This window comes from Ascaphus truei, chromosome 3, assembly GCF_040206685.1.
Source record: "Ascaphus truei isolate aAscTru1 chromosome 3, aAscTru1.hap1, whole genome shotgun sequence".
Lineage (NCBI taxonomy): Eukaryota > Metazoa > Chordata > Amphibia > Anura > Ascaphidae > Ascaphus > Ascaphus truei.
The window spans coordinates 54347916-54368671 of record NC_134485.1 but is presented as its reverse complement, the minus strand read 5'-3'; the positions used below and the strand labels follow the sequence as shown (position 1 = coordinate 54368671).

The 20756-nt window shown below is 42.1% G+C and overlaps 2 long non-coding RNA genes across 2 annotated transcripts in view; one reads left to right on the top strand and one right to left on the bottom strand.

Moving 5' to 3' along the window:
* The window catches only part of LOC142490907 (uncharacterized), a 41816-nt gene extending 29246 nt beyond the window's left edge, over positions 1-12570 (bottom strand). Inside the window, exons 1-2 of the long non-coding RNA XR_012800142.1 lie at positions 12404-12570; positions 11673-11912 (exon numbers count right to left, since the gene is read on the bottom strand). This is a non-coding gene — a long non-coding RNA (uncharacterized LOC142490907). The remainder of the gene's footprint in view (positions 1-11672; positions 11913-12403) is intronic.
* Positions 12571-12577: 7 nt separating this feature from the next.
* Positions 12578-19165, top strand: LOC142490908 (uncharacterized). The gene is made up of 3 exons (XR_012800143.1): positions 12578-13173; positions 15640-15850; positions 18745-19165. It is a non-coding gene; the product is annotated as an uncharacterized LOC142490908 (long non-coding RNA).
* The last annotated feature ends 1591 nt before the right edge of the window (positions 19166-20756 follow it).

Genomic DNA, 20756 nt, shown 5'->3' with positions numbered 1-20756 from the left:
ACAATTTTGCTGCAAATTCGGTGAAAACCACGATGTAATCAGAATACAGAAATGTCTCTTGCAGCAATATTATGGGTACTTTATAAAAGCGACTCAGATGCATTTGATTATTTTAGGTACTGACAAGTTAGAGATAAAAACTTTTGGCGCTCCGTGTCTGAAGAACTACAGTACATCTGTGCTTGCGTATTTGCATGTAAACAATGTTACTCTTCCCATGATTTCTTTGGTGGCAAGTAATACATTTATTTGGCATATTGCTTTGGGTATACAATTTGGAGAATTCGGCATCCCTATGCCAACTTTAAGGTGAAGGAGACATCCAAAACAGAAAACATGACAAAGAATAATGCCGCTTCAACATAAATTTATATATAGCGCTAACATAATTGCCATAACATGCAAATCTAAGTCATCCTAATCTAAAACCTGCTTTAAAAACAACAAATACTGTCACAGACTAAAGCATGAAAACGCTGTGCACACTAAGGGGTCTATGCACTAAGCTCAATGGGTTTGCGTTCCGATGTTCCAAAAAAGCACGTCCGTTAAAAAGTGAGGTCGGGGACGCGATTCACTAAGGCCTTGAGCCCATTTTTTAACGTACGTACTCAAAACACCCACAGCGTACGTGTTGCTTTTTTCCCCCTGCTAGCGTTCTTAAACTTCACGTACGCTAGCTGATAGAAAAAAAAGCCGCATGTAACATTTGCATGGAGATTCTGTATCTCCATGCAAGGCTGTTACAGGCGATCGTACACTAAATAAATACATTTTAATAATAGTGTACATGAGCAGGGAGTCTCCGGAGCTGAACAGCATTGTTTTCAGGTCCGATGACCCCCTACTTCAGGAGATACAGGCCCCGTTATGGGGTGCCGGTATCCCCTGCAGAATTTAAATGTCCCGGTCACGTGACGCGGACGCTTGAAAGTGCAGGGGATATGGCACCCCATAACGGGGCCTGTATCTCCTGAAGTAGGGGGTCCTCGGACCTGAAACCAATGCAGTTCAGCTCCGGAGACCCCCCGCACATCTACACTATAAAACACATGTATATTAAAAAAAGATTTAACAAACATCAATACACGACCCCCCTCCCCCCCGCATCCACTCTAACACATACATTACAATAATGTGCAAAATAACTATTATCCAGATATGGATAATAGATTATTTGCCCATTATTAACACTGCATTAGTATACATAAAAAAAGTAAATAAATACAGTTATACTTACCACAACAGCAGGTCCCTCTGTCCTCCGTTGCAAGAAAGCATATATACATAATAAAGACATTCTAATGGCCCCTAACCCCTTAATCACCTTAGCGGATACTAACCGCTATAGTCATTAAGGGGTTAACCCACCCTGCCCCCATACAAACCCGGAGGCCTAAGCACCCACCCCGGACTGACTATACCCACCCTGTACCCATTGAATAGTATAGTAGTACATCATACCCATATAATAATAATATGGGCATGATAAGCCTCTATAGCACTCAATGGGCACCCTAATTACAATACATTAATGCACCAGATACATAATAATAAAACATAACTCCAAAAAAACACACTTCCCTAAATAAAAACAGTAGCCAGCTAATCCAATGAATACAAGCAATAATAACATCAACAATTAATTAATTAAACCATTAACCAATCAAACCAATTAATTACTAAATGAACTCAAAATAAATAGTAATACTAACCAATCAAACCAATTAATTACTACAACATTAATGAATTTAAACATTAAAATACAAAGAAATAAATTCAAACAATCCCTGAAATAACCATAAAACGCATTAGTTAACATAATACAACATTAACTACCAATTGCAAACATTGCATTACCATTAAGCAGGAAAAAAACAAACAATGACATTCACATAAGAAAATGAAATTAAAAAAACCAACAGCAATACCAAGCCAGAAATGCCCCCCAAATATTGTCATAATAATGTATTAATCTGTACCCTAAAGTGGTACAAATTTAGTTTGTGCCTCCCCCAAAAAATCAAAAAACACATCCAATGAAAAAACCTGTTAAAAAAGAAATTTACAAACATTCAATATATAAATTACCATTAGAAGCGGTGGCCCTCCGCCTCCCGGGGAAACAGGAAGCTCACGTACCTTGAAGGCCTCCAACAGCATCCGATGCCATCCGCCATGAAGATCTGGATCAGGTACCCAAATCTTCTTTTTTCTTTCTTTAATCACCTTCTTCTATCTTCATCTGTCACCATTTCTTGATCTTCTTTATCTTCTATCTTCATCTGTCAATCCAAAAAAACCCATGGTAAATCCCAACCGATGTTGTCTCGTCGTCTTCATGAGCTCAAATGAGGCGTCACGGCCTTAAATAGGGTGATGTCACATCTAGCCTCAAAATGGTTAACAGCCACCTGATTGGCTGTTAAAACCATGTTCCGACTTTAATTTTTTTTTTTTTTACATGATGTCACTTAAAGGGAATGATGCCAGCCAATCAGAATACCCCGGGAGTCGGAGGGCCACCGCTTCTAATGGTAAGTAATATATTGAATGTTTGTAAATGTCTCTTTTTACAGGTTTCTTCATTGGATGTGTTTTTTGATTTTTTTGGGGGGGGCACATTGACTGATAATATATTAATCTGTACCACTTTAGGGTACAGATTAATACATTATTATGACAATATTTGGGGGGCATTTGTGGCTTGGTATTGCTGTTGGTTTTTTTAATGTCAGTTTCTTATGTGGATATGATTGTTTGTTTTTTTACTGCTTAATGGTAATAAAATTTAGCGATTGGTGTTCATTTGTAGTTAATGTTGTATTATGTTAGCTAATGCGTTTTATGGTTATTTCAGATATTGTTTGAATTTATTTCTTTGTCTTTTAATGTTTACATTCATTAATGTTGTAGTAATTAATTGGTTTGATTGGTTAGTGTTACTATTCATTTTGAGTTGGTTTAGGAATTAATTGGTTTCATTGGTTAATGGTTTAATTAATTCATTGTTGATGTTGTTACTGCTTGTATTCATTGGATTAGCTGGCTACTGTATTTATTTACTTTATTTAGGTATGCTAATGCAGTGTTTAATAATGGGCAAATAATCTATTATCCATATCTGGATAATAGTTATTTTGCACATTATTGTACTTTATGTGTTAGGGGGGTGTATTTGTTAGAAATAATGTTTAGTATTTTTGTAGGCACAACATTGGTACCGCAGGCCCGCGGGTACCCCGGGACTCCCGCGGGGTCAGCCGGGGACACCCGCGCGACCCCTGGCCTCCCTCGGGGACCCCTGCGGGGTCAGCCAGAAACACCCGCTGGCCTGTTGTATGGGTGTTGCGCATGCAAAAATGTAAAGCAAGAAATTTTTCAAAGTCCAGCTTTTTTTGCGTCTACCTTGAGCTGACGTGTTCTGTTGAACGCAACTTTCGCGTACGCTAAGGTTACGTAGCTTAGTACATCCCGCTTAAGGGCAGAATTTAACGCAAACAGGGTAACGAACGAGCAAAGTTGGACTTAGAAAAATTTCCTGAAAAAAGTCAGTTTTAGAGCGCAAAGTGCCTGTTTGCGCGGCTTAGTGCATCGTGTTCAGCGTAACATCACGTTCTAAGAGCACTTTGCGCTCTAAAAACAACTTAACGGAGCTTAGTGCATGACCCCCTAATACTGCATAGACACCTGCTGTCTGATGATGCATAGACAGTGACATAATATATAGGGGGTTATTCATTAAATTGTAATAGGGCAGATTGGGTCACTTTCACATGGTAACTCCATTGACATTATATATAGATGTATATTTCTACATACATATATCATAATTCTTAATATACACATTTCTGTTTTGGTTGTAAACTTAAATAAGTCTGTTCAATGTGTGAGATAGGTTCCCCCCTGGGCCCCTTATTGGTACCTGCACCTCCCGATCAGCTGCAGAGCGGTGTGGGTGTGTACCCAGCGGTCGCCGGTAGTGAGGTGGGGGCTGAAGCGGCAATCCGGTCGCCAGAGACCCCCAGCGGCTCCCGCTGCAGGGCGCTGCAGTGTTGGATATGGATGCGCATGCACAGTGTAGTCGCGTATGTGCCCAGGAGCGGGGAGCGATGGCCATTGCCTAGATAAGAACTACATGATGCACTGGGACATTTGTCATATGGATGCAGTTCAGTCAATAGGGCTCGAGGATTCTCTGCTCACAGGATAGATACTTTCACGCGTTTGCTGCCACGCCAGTCCGAGCTGGGACAGGGAAGGGGTAGGTTGTGTGTGCAGGTTTCTGTGACATCTGCACTAGGCCAGATACCCCCTGTAAGGCCCCAGCAAGGGCCTGACTCACCTTTCAGCTTGTGGTTGCTGCAGGGACATGCTCAGTAGATATGGACACTGCCCGTGTAGCACCAGTGATAGGTACCAAGCCAGGACATGGCTGCATACTGGACTCAGGGACCAGACACCTGCTACTACAGAGACTATTAAAGGTGGTACAATCCACATGGGACCCACCCACTGTAGAGGCGCAGGTGAAGCGATTCACCACCAAGGGCCCCTTAGGCGTGGGACTGTGCATTGGGTGTGAAACATACGGTCGTGCGTAACCGGGTGGATATATTGTATTGTATGTCTTTATTTATATAGCGCCATTAATGTACATAGCGCTTCACAGTAGTAATACATGTGGTAATCAAATAAATAACAGATAATATAAATAACAGATCATGGGAATAAGTGCTTCAGACATAAAAGTAACATTTCGGAAGAGGAGTCCCTGCCCCGAGGAGCTTACAGTCTAATTGGTAGGCAGGTAGAACGTACAGAGACAGTAGGAGGGAGTTCTGGTAAGTGCGTCTGCAGGGGGCCAAGCTTTATGTATCATGTGTTCAGAATATCCACAGTGCTATTCATATGCTTCTTTAAGCAAGTGTGTCTTAAGGTGGGTCAAAGGTGGATAGAGAGGGTGCTAGTTGGGTACAGAGGGGAAGGGCATTCCAGAGGTGTGGGGAAGTCAGTGAAAAAGGTTTAAGGCGGGAGAGGGCTTTAGATACAAAGGGGGTAGAAAGAAGACATCCTTGAGAAGAACGCAAGAATCTGGATGGTGCATAACGAGAAATTAGGGCTGAGATGTAAGGAGGAGCAGAAGAGTGTAAAGCTTTAAAAGTGAGGAGAAGAATGGAGTGTGAGATGCGGGATTTGATCGGAAGCCAGGAGAGGGATTTCATGAGGGGAGATGCTGAGACAGATCTAGGAAAGAGTAGAGTGATTCTGGCAGCAGCGTTTAGGATAGATTGTAGGGGAGACAGGTGAGAGGCAGGAAGGCCGGACAGCAGGAGGTTACAGTAATCAAGACGGGAGAGAATGAGGGCCTGAGTCAGAGTTTTAGCAGTCGAGCAACAGAGGAAAGGGCGTATCTTTGTTATATTGTGGAGGAAAAAGCGACAGGTTTTAGAAATGTTTTGAATATGAGGAGCGAATGTGAGAGAGGAGTCGAGTGTGACCCCTAGGCAGCGTGCTTGGGCTACTGGGTGAATGATCATAATTCCCAACAGTAATGTGGAAAGAGGTAGTAGGGCCAGGAAGAAATATGAGGAGCTCTGTTTTAGCCATGTTGAGTTTAAGGCGGCGGAGGGCCGTCCAGGATGATATAGCCGAGAGACATTCCGAAACTTTGGTTTGTACAGCAGGTGTAAGGTCAGGTGTTGAAAAGTATATTTGTGTGTCATCAGCATAGAGGTGATAATTAAACCCAAAGAGTATGTCCAGTATGGAGGTCGTCAGTTATGTATATGTATATAATAAGGCTGTGCATTAAAACTGTTATACTTTATAAAGTGTGTTTTGCTGTATGGAGTTCCTGTAGCGGTGTCATTCCAGATAGTAAAATCCCCCTACAGGTGGAGGAGCTACCGAACATTGACTCAGGTACACCCCAGGTTCCCAGCAGCGGAGGCTCAGATCTCCTGTGCGCCACATGTATTGCACCCCACATAACACCGTAGCCACACATCTCCCAAGGGGTGAGGGAAAGTGCGCTACAAATGTGTATTGTATACTTTAATCATATGGTTTCTCTGTACATGTTATCTACAAGTATAGACATTGCTTGATAATTAATTTACTTAATAAGATTGGTGCTAAACTAATCTTTGGAAGAATATTAACACATTACTGCCATCTCCGAGCTGGCAGTAAAAAGCAAGCAAAGCAGAGGTGCAGATAAGAAAACAGAGGTGCAAACATTAAGTAAGTACATATTTAAGCTTTTTTTTACTGCTATTCCAGGGCAAAAGTAGAAACATGCCCCTTTTCAGTGAAGTAAATTGGCCTCTGCTGTTCCTAGGATTATTCAATGCCGAAGGGCGTGCTAATGCAGAGCCTAAGGAGAACCTTCACAGATGCAGATCGGCACAGGCAGAGGGTCATTGAGTATTTTCAGACCAATTTCTAGGATTTTGCCCTTTTTGTTACTTTGGTTCAGGGCCCCCTATATATTTCCATGGATTTGCAGGAATATTTGGATGAACAGAAACAGTTTCTTGGAAAATGCACAGTGCTTGTTTAGCATCAAGTAAAAACAAACAAACATTCTTTCCTTGCAGTTAAAAATTACATTGAGCTGCGATTTGTGCTGTCATCTATAAACATTTTTAAAAATGATTACATGTTTTAAAAACATAATTTTTTAAAAATCTTCTCTTGTAGGTATGTTTGCATAATAATATTCAGCGAAAAATTATTATGTTCCATGGACAATATTGCCGTATGTGGCATGCAGATGATGAGCTCTAAAGTAGTTAAAATTACCTAATATTTCAAATGTTAGGCATTTTTCCATAACAGTATATACCCTGGGAAACAAAACAGTGGCAGTCTGGTTGAAGAATGGTTGTTTTAACAGTAGTTGTTCTATCTACAAATTTACTAGGCATTGATTTACAAGCTGTGAATGAATAGTAGCCTTCAACAACAGGAAGTTCTGCTATTAAAAACCTTTCTTTCAGCTGGAGCCTGGAGTCAAGCTGTACTGCTTACAGGAAAGCTCACACCAGGAACCCCAGTAATCATCACAGTTAACCATAAGGAAATGTCTTCATCTCTCTTACGTGGTCCTTAATCATACTCTGACAGCATGCCTTTGATCAGGGTATTCGAAAACGTAGATCAACTGCTCCAAATCCACCTAAAACTCGTTCTTTGCTAATTTTGAAAAGGCACACTCAATAATTTGAAATGTGCTCAATTTCTGCCTCATTAATTGCAATATTTACTTTGGCCTTGCAAATTTGGGAAAGCTTTGATTGTACCTGTATGTACTGTATGAACCACTGAAGACGAACCTGCAATATCTTATGTAACGGTGTTTCCCCCTACACCCCCCACTCCCCCAACCACATATCGGGGCCATTACTGGGTATTTGTGGTGCGTACCTGCTGGTAACAAGAGGGCTGAGTCGTCCGCGGTAACCTTGGGACACAGGAACAGGCTTCTGGGGTCCATACCCCACTTAATACTTAGCTGTGCAGAGCCTCCATCTGCCGTAGGCTCCAGGGATGTGGAGGTGATCTCCCACGGTAGAACTGTAACTCTCCCCCTAATTAGATCACACACAAGGCAGGAGGTATATTGCAAAACAGGAATTGGTTTATTACTACTCATATTGCAGTAATACAGGTATTCAGCAGTCACCTGCCAGATCACAGTCTCTTCTCTCAGATATCATCCCTGGACAGTCACTACGGCCCTAGGGCACCCACAGCCATCCGAGCTCTTCCCCACCTCCCTAACAGAGACAGAGGTATAGTCACTCTACTCTTCCCCGGAAGGCCCCAATCTCAGGCTTCCAATCGTGACCTGCCTTCCTCATGGGGAACTTTAGGGCGGTCCTGCCCTTAAGGATAACACACAACAGGATATGCCACCCCCGGCTGTCACTCAAGCGCAGCACCAAAGGATGAAGGGGGAAAACCCCATGATAGCTACTGGCAAACCTGTGAACACCAGGATATACTACCAGCCCATTGGGTAGATTTAGTAGCCAGGGGGTACCCCGCTACACTTACATTTACATATACTGTATGACTGTGATGCATTTGTTATGGTGCCATTATTAATAAATTTACTTGCAAAAAATTGTATAGCTTATCATCAGTTTTTAAAGATCCAATGTGTACCCAAAAAATTCTGAGAAAGGCAGATGAAATTTAAGAACTACAAAAGAAAATGCTCATCATCCTGTTTAAATTATATATTAATATTATTATTATTTATTTTTTATCCACTTGGGAGGAACTGCTGCTTGAAATACATGGAGAAGGAGGGAGGAGGGTAGCATCTATGTGTTCTGGCGCCTGGGTGCAGTAGGAGTTACAGGAGGAGCAGAAGCAGCCAGAGGAGCAGGAGCAACATGAGCAGCATCATGGGCAGCTGGTGGTGCTGCACGTACAGCTGAAGCTGCATTTGGGGCAACAGCTGAAGCTGCATTTGGGGCAGCAGCTGGTGCGCTGGGGTCACTGGAGCTGCAGCATGGGCAGCTGGAGCAATGGCTGGGTAACAGGTGGTGCAGCAGCATGTATCAGTTTTGGTGGTGAGTCCACGAGGAAAGTCAATAAAAGCCTTAATAGTGTTGTTCACTAGAGGTAACCGCCTGGATCCAGATCAGCAGAGTGGATGGCAGACAGAGTACCAAGGAGCAGGCAGCAGTGTTAGTACTCAGGTCGCACGCAGGGTGTCCTGGGCAGGCAGCAACGGTACAAAGTCAGGTCACAGACGGAAGTCTTGGGAAGTAACAAACACGAAGAACAGGGGGCAAGCAGAAGTCAGGAATCAGGTAATTCAAAAATAGGAAGCAACACAGCTAATGCACAGGTAGCAGGAAAGTTGTGAAGCAGGGAAGAGACTGTGAGGTGCCTTCTTACAGGACAGGGCAATCACGTGCTGCAGTTAGAACAGCTGACAACTGAGAGACAGTAGACCAGGAAGCAGACTTTACTTGTTGAGTCCTGACTCATGGGCAGCTGAAGCAGCAACTGGGAGAGCTGGAGCAGCAACTAGGACAGGCCTGCACAACTCCAGTCCTCGAGGGCCGCAAACAGGCCAGGTTTTCAGGATTTCTCTACTTGAGCACAGCTGGCTCAATTTGTGTCTCAGTCTGACTGAGCCACTAATTGAGCCAGCTGTGCTGAAGAAGGGATAGCCTGAAAACCTGGCCTGTTTGCGGCCCTCGAAGATTGGAGTTGTGCAGGCCTGAGCTAGGACATCGTCTTGATTTACCTCTGTGAGGAAGAGGGTAAAAATCTCCTTGTCTTCCTCCATGGAATAAACTAGAAGAAAAAAGAAACCTAGTAAACGAGCACTCTTTCACAACGAGAGTATTATGGTAGTATTAAAATTATTCTTTATTGTCATCAACGAATATAAAATATAGGGGTTTAAAATCAAACAGCATTGACTGTTACTGTAATCAGAGTGACATTGCTGTACAGTAACAGCTCTGTTGATTATACATATGGGAGATTCATGACAAATAGTCAGAATCTCATGCTGTATATTGACAGCCTATTGGGAAATTGAGTAAAGGGGCCAGTATTTAACACTGCTGTAGTAGAAACTGCCTCAACAGCCAGTGGTACCTAATCGTGAAATATAAGTAAATATAACTAGGTGGGTATGGCTAAATTACCAAGGCTAACCTGCTAAAACCATAACTAATGGTAAATGCAGAGATATACCTCAGAGTGTAAGGAGAGGTAAGACCGGCAATGTGCAGTGTCCAAATAATGTTTGGACACTACCGAGCAGAGAATGTCTCCCTCCGTGGGAGCACACAGCCGCTGTACCGTCAGCAGGGATTGAAATATATTCACTGCTGCGGAGGGTAAGTATGAGGAGGCAGTTAGTACACTGGCGACACACTTTATTCGAGCTCGGCTAGTCCCACGAATTCGGGTATACCCGGGTGTATTGAGGTTTGTGACTGTTTTCTGCCCGAGTGCATTGAGGTATTTTCCAGGCAGGGATTGAAACATTTTATTCCCGCTGGCTGCAATACTGCACAGTATATATATATATATATACTGCATTACAATTCATGAATTTATGCCATCTGGTAGACACGCGAAGCATTGCAGCCTATTAAATCCTAATCATTATCATTTAACAGATCAGCCGCCCGTCAGCCAGGCATGAACCCAGGCTGGGAAGGCAAATGCAACGGGGCTTGTCAGAGGTGAGAAGCGGCGCATTCCAGGTATCTGCCAGGTACATACTGGGTATTTGCTCGAATAAAGTGTGTCGGTGCAGTACATATAAAGATAATGAAGGGATCACATGTGAGGATCAAAGAGGCAGTAGGTGTCTTAAAGAGAATAATGTCCCTGTATGTAGGATAGGTTAAATACCTGCTGCATATACCAGCAGCACAGTAGCCCGATGTAAGTGAGCAGCTGTGCTGTACTGAGGATTCAATCACCCGACAGGTCACAGCAGGCAGTTGAAGCGGATCCACGGCAGGAAGATAGTGCCGTGAATAGATCCGTAGAGTGAATGTATACACTAAACGGCTTCCCGCAGAAACCACCCGAGATGGTTACAGAGGGAATAGACACAATGTGCATTGTTGGCATAAAGGAATCACTATGTACAGTGTATCTATTCGGGCGCATCCAGAACCAACAAGGTAGATAACATAATATGTTGCTATTGAACACTATCTCTTACATGCACTGTCCCCCCACTGTGTCCTTAGTGACGAAACGCGTAGGGCGTTTCCCAAAGAGGTGAGTTTGTGGCTGACATTACTGCACGAACGGAGAAAGTACCTTGGAGCTGTTGCTATTTTGCTTGGGACTGCTGTCGCTTCCGGTTTTGCAGTTGCCTGCTGGTGAGCAGTGAGAGCTGTGGGAGGTGTATCTGGAGGGAGTCTCTGACGTGTTGCTGATTATTACATCATCTGGCTGTGGTGGCTCCAGTGCACCTTGCTGAACCAACGGATACACCAGAGGTGGCACCAATGGGACAGGCTGATACATTCCCTTCACAGCTTCAAGGCGATTGAGTATATCTCATAAATGCTATTATTTTTACTCTGTTTGTGAGTGCGCTTTTTATATTTTACAATCCCATAAATACTGTTTTATACTTTATCACACTAGTAGTGCGCCTGTTATTTCTTCTTGTTTTCTGTATATATCCTTGGGATTTGGTGATCCTTATATACGGGCAGCAAAACTCTAGTGGACTAAGTACATTTTTTGGAATTTCAACTGACATCTGGTTTTTATTTTATTTTTTATGTTTCATATTTTTTATTTTTGCTATAGATTTCTGTTGTTTTTATCACAAATTCGCCCTTTTAGGGATTTTTTGGTCAATAGCCTTGTTAACTCTATCTGATTAACACAGCTGATTTATCCTTATCAAGCTTCCTAAGGCGCTACTCCAATTTGTTTGTTTTTATATATATATATATATATATATATATATATATATATATATATTTATATATATTCTTAACGGTTCTACTATGTCTAATAGATACAACTACCCACACGCCTCGTGCGGCTGTAACCCACCACCGTGTCCCAAGAGTCCCACACCCAACCCCAATGTGTGACCGCGCGGCCCACCAGATAAAGTGTAGGAATAGGTGGTGAACTTTCTGTAAAGGTACCTGCCGGGTGCTCCAGCACCCGGGTGCGCCGATGGATAGATCGAAGGGATCCACCGATCCAACGATACCCTCCGCGGCAAGTCTGCCTCCCCGTGGGGTGGTGTCCCGCTGAAGTGTCCCACCGTGAAGATAGTCCTTATATCAGCGGAAGTGATCTGTCCAAGACCACAAGTATCAAGGTCACGCAGCCTGGCAACTGTGTCCCTGAATATTATCGAGCTAATGCGGCAGGGTCCCTACCTAAGGGTGAACAAAAAAATGAAAAAAAGTGCGCTACTAGTGAATATAAATAAGTCCTGTCACCACACAATTGGGACATCTGACAGAATGTGACACACCCCACATACACCAAAAATCATGAATTAAAAAAACAATATTGTGAAAACTATGAGCACAAAAATAAGTGGTCTGGACCTTAATAGGTGAAAAAAGGTGCATCTGCAGCTGTACAAGCGTGGTGGCCTGTTGCAGTGTTGGTAACATATGTGTTGTCACATGACATGCTTTAAAGATCTTTATTGATGTAAGCACCATTATTTTTACTAAAAATTATTACACTTTGAGCGTCGTGCGCTGTTTGTTTGTATCATTTCTCTTCCCTACCTAAGGGCCTGTCCCTGTAACAGCCACAATCTATTCACAGGAGCTGGGGCCTAGTGCAGAGGGTCACAGTCCCCTGCACACATACCTCCTACCCCTATTCTGTCCCAGCACCGATTGACTCTCCTTACCCAGTGCGCAAAATGTATCTCTCTCCTGCAGGAGATCTGGCCGCGTGATTGGCTCCCTGGCATCATGTGGTATACTGCCCTTAAGCAATATGGGGCTTCTAGTCCCCGCGGAGCCTTCACTACATTGCCGCCGTGTGCGCCAACTCCATTGCACATGCGCAACCCTGCAATAGCCGCCGCACACCTTCTGCGTATGCGCGCGCCTCCGCGCGTGCACCCGCACACCCCAACATGGCGGCACCCTGCAGAGGGAGCCGCTAGCGAGCCCGCCACCACCCACAACAGCCCCCACAAAAGCAGAAGAAAGGGGGGGGGACAGAAAACCAGGGGACCTGGCTACATAAGCTTATTTGGAAGATTTGGTTTGCCGAAACAGCCATTTTTCAACATGTCTCTTTATTTATAGAACACTTTAGCAGAACACTATATAGAGACCCTGATCTACAAACTGTTGCTAAACTTTACAACGCCTTTACTCCCATGCACATGAATGAGAGCTGAAGCATGCTACAGTTTATTACCCCTTTGTTGGATCAATTACACAGAGAGTTACTTCTCATTTTCAAGTATGTCCTCCTGGGCACTAAGTGACATTAAGTACTTTAAAAGTTACTATTTCTAACATGTTTGCAATGGCAAACATCTGAAGTCTGGAATGCATTTAGACATAGAGATGATTTGAGGGACACAGGTCAATAACTAAAGCAGTGGGAGTGATCGTTAGCAGAAGGAAGAGCAACAAGATTCATCAGTGAACCTTAAGACTAGAAGTAGGTTGCTTATGGTGATTCGTATGAGCTAAGTGCTGGGTACAGTGGGTGTTTAGATAGTTTTAAAAAGATGATTAATCGGGTTTTACATTAACTCTTTGAGATACTGAGACTGTTTAAGTGTTGATTTAACATGTATTTGTGTGATTAGTTATAAAAGTTATATGGTCCTCAAATAGGTAACGGATTACTTTCTACTGATTGCTACCTTACTGCAATGTGCAAGTGTTTTGTAATCTTATGAGGGCACACATTTAAGCATGTCGCATATGTTATTTAGCGAAGTACTCCACAGCTGTATATGTGAGTGCACTGCAAATAAGACAGGAATCTTTGTTCTGAAGTTCAAGGTTGTGTATAAAAGGACATGTATACATGAGATAGATATATAGCACCAAGCCCATAATAGTTTGAAGTGGCTGTGCACCACTCCATTTTTTTAAATCTTCAGTTCTCCCTCAGCAAATTTGAGGCTTTGAATCCTTGCAAAATCAGACACCGGAGCAGTTCCAGCAGCAGTGGTGGATGCCTGCTCGGCCATCTCAACCGATGAACTGTTTAGCTGCTATGACTGAGTTATTCAGTTTGTAATGGGTATTTATTTGAAATTGCAACATGCTCATGGGCGTTATGTTAAGTAACGCACGTGTGTAACGCGTCACTAATGCATGTGCATTAATTGGAATGCACATTATACGTTTAACCAAAGCGCAAGTACAGTGTATTGTATAACGCGTTTCAGCACAACAATAATCCCCATTCATACAGGGAAGGTAACGAGGGTCGTTTTTTGAATGGCCATAGTTTTTGTATATCATTAGCTATGAAAATACCTGTTAAAAGGAGTAAAAACTAACGTCCGTTACCTAATTACATAACGTCACGTTAGTAGGCCAGATTTTCCTGAGTTTTGAGTACCTACCCCTACATGTTTTGGGGTGCTGTAAAGGCAGCTTGACGTATTTGCAGTAAGCCGCTTAGGTTAGGGCCCTTCCATGAGATTTGTGTGGAAGTTTCTCCATCCACCACGAGTAGAGGAAGTACAGTGGTACTTTTGTTTGTGCAAAATGTGGGAGGGTCTTTTTTCTATTTGCCCCCGGGCCAACCATGATCACGCTGCCATTTTATGTCCTGCGGGCACATATTCCCAGTTCAGGTAAATTAATAAAAAAGTTTAAACAAAAATGTATTCAACGTGCAGCATGGAATGCCAAGGGGTTTTTCAATGTTTTGCAGTACATTTGATAAATCATATTTCCTTTGTGAGTCTTTTCATGTGCCTTTGAAAACTATATATCATTTTTTGAGGGGCACGTTGAACTTTTTATTGGTGCCTTTCACTGATAGATCATGTATTATTTGACCAATATGTGATGTCATATATACGGGGGAAAGACAAATCATTCATATCTGCATATGTCTAGTTTTAAATAGTAGGTGTTATTTAAAAATATATGATTTAAATTTATAGGTTGATACACTTGCATATTCCTGTTCAATGAAAATACCAAAAATAATTTTGTTCAAGTTGAAAATTGATAAGTGTGATAGTAGGGGGTAGTCGGCTTTCATTAATAAAGGTCACGCCGGCTGGCTGCCCCTAAAAAAATATATGTCATGGGCTGAAGTGTCAGCTCTTGGTCTAGTTGTGCGCCTTGGTGTATTTCCCTATATTTCTGTTCCCATTTTACGGTCCCCTGCAGGAATGTAAGCTGCGGATGCCAAGTATAGTTAGGATCCCCATCAGGAAATAGCTGCAGGACAGGGACTGTGGGAGCAGGAGATTAAGGGTGCATATTAGGGAGCAACTAGGGTTAAAAAGTGTATTAAGTGTTGCTGACCTGGGTAGCCAGTAGTACTGTTACGTTACCCGCAAATAGTGTATAATTTGCGGGTTTCCGTCTGTACATAAGGACTGGGTGGGCTATGGAAGTCCAATGTAAGTCTAGGGGGAATCTGTGCTCTGCGACCATGTTGTATTTCCAGCCCAGTTCTTAAAGCAGAGTAAAAAAGTGACCTGTTTTGAGGCTTTTCGTGTTCCCGGTGTCCTAGAGACATGAAACTTCGGGAGTGTAAGTTTTAGGAGGGATATTTGTGTAAAAATGTATTCCTTTTGTTTGCAGGAGTTCGGGGGACAATATTACCGGAGGTCCAGTAATTCTCCCAGACCTGCAGGCATGATTTGCGGGTACACGGGGTGAATTACACTGGGGATCTCTAGTGTCCCCCAGAAACCTGAGCCCAGGTATTCCAAACCCATTTCCCTCACATGTGTAAGGTTCCCCAAGGTCAATACTTCATTAAAGTAAAGTGGTGAGAGTGGTGAGAGAACCGTTTGGTGAGCAGGGAAAGGCTAAGTGCCAGTTCCAGAGAACAGGGTGCACCCCACTGGGGTGTCTCTGTCTCTCTCTCGCTCACTCTCTCTCCCTCTCTCCCCTCTCTTCTCCTCTCTTCTCTCTCATCTAGTGAAGCGCTGCAGGCTTTCCAAAGTGCTTTGATCGCAATAGCAAAGCACTAGCATTGAGGTGCCAGGGAAGCCTATCCTAGCTAAGGACAAGTTCTGAGGACCAATGTTACATGTTCCAGGCTTATTCCAGTGATGTGGATCGGACAGGGTAAGCCTTTGCTGAAGCAGGTGCCCTGCACCTATTTGAGGCTTGTTTCCCCCAGTCCCCAAGTAAGTGTGTATTTCCGAGGTAACTACAAAAGGTACACATCATGTGACTTGGGAAAACAACAAGATAATAGAAAAATAGCTCAGTAAAAGTGTATATTTTCTGAAAACACACTCCTCACGGAATTCATACATGTTTAAATCATCTTTCCCTACAAAATTTTCTGGCTATGAATCTCTTTTGAATATTGTAGGTTTAATTTTTTTTTTTTTTTTAAACTTAAGCAATTGTGATTTGACATTAAAATTGCTCGCAAAAAACTCTGCATTCATGGAATGGAATATTAATTTGTATCTCCCTAGGCTTGCTGAGTTTTTTATACCACCTAAGTATAGATTTACATACTTTTTGTCAAGGCTGCCTAATGTGGAAGAGCCAAGACAGCAGTCCTGGGCCTAGCTGAGATAGGGGGATAAAACCAAAATGGCCCCCTACTTCCACTACTAAATGAGACCAGGCATGCCCAGCCCACTCAACAATAGCCCCCACTTCAAATGCCTCCACCAACCACCCTGTCATGTTCTAGTCTGCAGTACCCATGCTTATCCACTGGGACTGCTGCTACTCTGCTAGCTCTCTCAATGTCATGTTCTAGCCTGCAGTACCCATGCTTATCCACCGGGACTGCTGCTACTCTGTTAGCTCTCAAGGAACATTCCAGACCCTGAAACCTGACACCTCTACACTTGTGCTCTATTCTCAGCCTGCCTATATAAACTTCCCCTTCCTGTCTGTCAGTGCCTGTTTATACTGGTTCCTGAGCTCCTGCTAGGTTTCCTGTATTTACTGCTGTTGCTATTAATATTGTCCTATTCCTGTCTCCTCGTTGCTGACCTCTGTTTGTGACCCCGACTACACTCCCTGCTGTTCCTGTCTCTGGGTTCCACTCTTGCCGTAGATCACCCCCTGATACACCCACTCTCCACTCTACAAAGGGTTCCCCCACCCAAAACAATTCCCCCCCAATCAACAAACTCCCTTGCCAATACAAACACCCTCTCCTCATCATATATCCCTCTGCATGAAGTGCCCCCTTCTCTCAACAAAATTAAATAAAGTGATAAAGGTGTTATACACAATTTGTGTTAACAAGGTCATATCCTGCAATCTGAAAGTTTATGGTACATACTTATGGGTAGTTGAAATGTATCTCTAGTAATTGATGAGTGTGTGATGACTTGGGCATTGGGGAAAATAGAGGCTTGAGTCTCTCCTTGTACCTTTTCTATAGCACACCCTACAGAATTTATGTGCATAAATCTTCATTGGAGTAGCTGGGACTTTTTTTAATGGAATATCTCCCTGCTACTCTGACTGCATTTTCATTGGGGGAGAGTTCAGGCACCACATTTGGCCCAGAGATCAGAGAAGAACTTAGCTGCATCTATGAATCCAGAAATTTACATTTTGAGTCCTGTAAAGCTCCCTTATACAAAACAAAATAATTGTATGTTGTTACTGTATGTGTATCAAATTAATTGCAACTTTTTTTGTGCCAGGCAATGGATCTACTGGTGGCAGTGTATGGTTTCAAGATTTAGTCTGTTTTACATACAGTACACCACCCATATATTTATTATAATGAATAATGCAGAGTGGCTTTTTAACTGGTGTGTTGTTACCATTTGCCTGCACTTCAGTGGTGGACCCATCATAAATGCTTGTAAGAATGTACACATTTTTTCCCTTCTGAATTTCATAGCTAAAAGTTCTTAGCACCTCAGAGCAGAAGACTCCCCACGTATATGCTTCTTTGCCATCAGTGGCAATCCCTTTCTATTAGACCCGATTGTGCCACTGACTGGAATATCAAGTCAATACCAAGCTCTAAAGAGATAGCTACCAGTATATAATTTATCTACTGTACATAAAGGTGGAAGCCACATCCTAACAAAGGGATTATTAAATCCCCCAAAAAATTCACTTGTAATCAAACTAGGTGGGCAGCCAGGTGGATCTAACTTTTTGTCCTTTCCCTCATAAATTGAAAATACAATCGGATAACCGGTGAAACTTGCAAAGTTTATAAAATTGTTTTCCCTACTGGGCATGTTTGTTTAGGATATATTGCTGACTCACAACTCTTCCTTTACAAAATAGTAGTGATTCATCCACACTGATATATTTGGAAGGTGTAAATACTTCTGCAAATTTTGAACGTAGGTCGTCAATTAGAAGTCTTCATTTATGTAGCCTGGTCTTGATTGTCTCTAGGAAGAGCAGTTGTGTTGTCATTAAAATGCAACATTAAAATGGCGAAATCTTAACAAAAGCTGATATTGGTTTCTATTTATTACAGAGGCGAAAAGTGTTGTTGAAAAGATTATGTAGCCCTGTAGGAGTTAATAGTGGTTAGAGATCAAAGCGCAAAGTTACCAGAGAAAGAAAAGAAAAAAAACAATATTGTGCAGATGATTTTAAAACTCATAAACAAGGGAAAAAAGGGGAAAAGTAGGAGGTAAGTAGGAGTTAGTGGCAGTAGGATAAAATCAGACATGTAGAGATAATACTTGTTGCATCCTTTGATTAGTGACATAATCCAGATGTAGCAGGACACTTCCAATATATGTGAAAGAGAGAAGAGGCAAGGATAGTGCAATAATGTTTATATTAAAAGGTGGAATAAAGTAATACACTTACATCAAGAACAAAATCAAGCACAGATCAACTACATTGAGTCACAGGGGAAGGAAATTCATCAGGGAACGGGAAATGCGGTAGAATGGCATCCCCCAAGTACTGGAGATCGAACAAAAAATTTACCGGTAGAGGAAATAAGAAAATTGTCGAATTCAAATGATATATGTACCTTTTTTTTTTAATATATTTTTCTTTTTATTAATATAGTCCTGCCAGCACCGCTTATCAAGCAAGTAATTTACTATTTTTCATACAGATGTAGCCAACTTTAATGTCTCCGACAGCACAACTGCTTGCGGTGAAATAACTGTACCCCAACTGCAAGCAGCAGCGACCAGGACAATCAAATTGGCTAAATTTAAGATTATCGCAGGAGGGATCGCTGCTTTGAATGGGAACCACTTACTGTGATAATCACTAGCCAAGCTTCCCTCAGGCTCCTTGTATCAGCGCTGTCCCAGCCAGGTCTGAAACTGCAACCAGCAAAGTCTTCTGGGATTTGTATTCAGCTCTGTGATGCCAGTACCCTTATATGGCAGATCTAGCCATATGACATAAATGACCTGCTGCAAGGATTCATGGGAGTTGAATACGGAGCACTGGACATCAGAGAACCACGGCGCAGCTCTACAGTTCCCGGCTCAGATAAGATTTTTTTACACTAAAGCAAAATAGAAGGTAGCATGGATTGCTGTATTAAACCTTTATTTTTCAAGTGAATAAAGCAGATTGCTACTTTAACACCTTTTTATGGAAATAAATAAATGTACATATTTCATAAGAAAAGAAGTTTCAGGGTGGCATCGAAATCATACAGAATGAAAGTTTGTCTCCCATAATCTTTTGCCATAATACAAATGTACTAACTTCAGTGCACCCAATAGATGAACAAACGTTATACTATTGCCCACATAAATATTTCAATTCTAATGTAAGTGGATTGAGCACCTAACATAATTGTAGCAGATTCTTGATTACCATCAAGTAATCCGTTTTCAGTTATAACTGAAAAATGTTTAATTATATAAGGTTGGGAGATAATTATGCCAGAAAATTCAATGACCACAAAACAGATTGACCATAACTATCTGAGAGCACCAATTTATTTACTGTCATAATTTGAGTTCAAACATTGCAAGAAAAATCAGACATGGCTGGACAGATGAAATTACCATTGGAAGCAACGGATGTATTCACGTAAGGAACTGAAGTGTGACACAGGATTCCTATTCAGAGACATATTTACTTTCCACTGATCAGTATCTTTGCTTTGCCATGAGGATTATGTAAGAATAATTATTTTTATTTTATTACAAAGAACACAAAATGCTACTTTTCTAAATGGGTTTGAAAGAAAATTTTCCTTTCTCATTTTGTGATTTTTCTATGATAGTATGAAACATAAATTTAGTACAATGATGCATTATTTTATATTTTTTTAATATCATTAGCATGCAGGCTTATTCATTCTTTGTCCCTTGGATTGTTAGCAGGGCCGGCTGGGAGTTTGGTGGGACCCTGTGCACTATGTGTGCTTGCGGAGCTAGGATGACGTCACGTAATGACGTTACATGGGGCGCTAGTCCTCTTGCCTGCCTTTGCATCATGTTACGATATCATGTGACAGGTCGTCACTTCTTAGATAGCAGGATATGCTGGCATTTACAGAGGCCCCATTCTCTCCCTCATCCAAACTCTGGTAATCACACTTTAAATATTTAAATGTTTAACCACCACAACATTTAAACTACGATTGTGAAAATGGCCCAGGGAAGAGCACGGGGTCTCTAAGCACGAATCCAGGTGAATTACCACCGATGGCACCACCATCAAGCCGGTCCTGAGCCAGTCCTATTTAATGGGAATTTGACTCAAGTTTTAAACTATCGGTCAATTTAAAAAAATTGGCCACCTACGTTTCCATAATAGATATATTGTGGCCCTACAGTCACTGATTGTTCTTAGTCAGTGCCACATTCTATAGTAACACCTAATGACCACACAGTCAGTTCCAGTCATACATAGAGATATCTACAGTATATGGCACTAAAATATCAATCTAGGACTCTACTATCAACTTAGCACAAACTGTATCACTTCAAGAACATCACATTCTCAAGTCAAACTGACACATAGTACAGATCACAGTGACAACATAATTTATCCCTATGCAAAAATTGGCATACTGGTGCCCCCAAATACAACCGTGGGTGCACTCCAGCCCAAGCACACTTGAAGACATATTCCTCCAATGCATACATGTGTGTG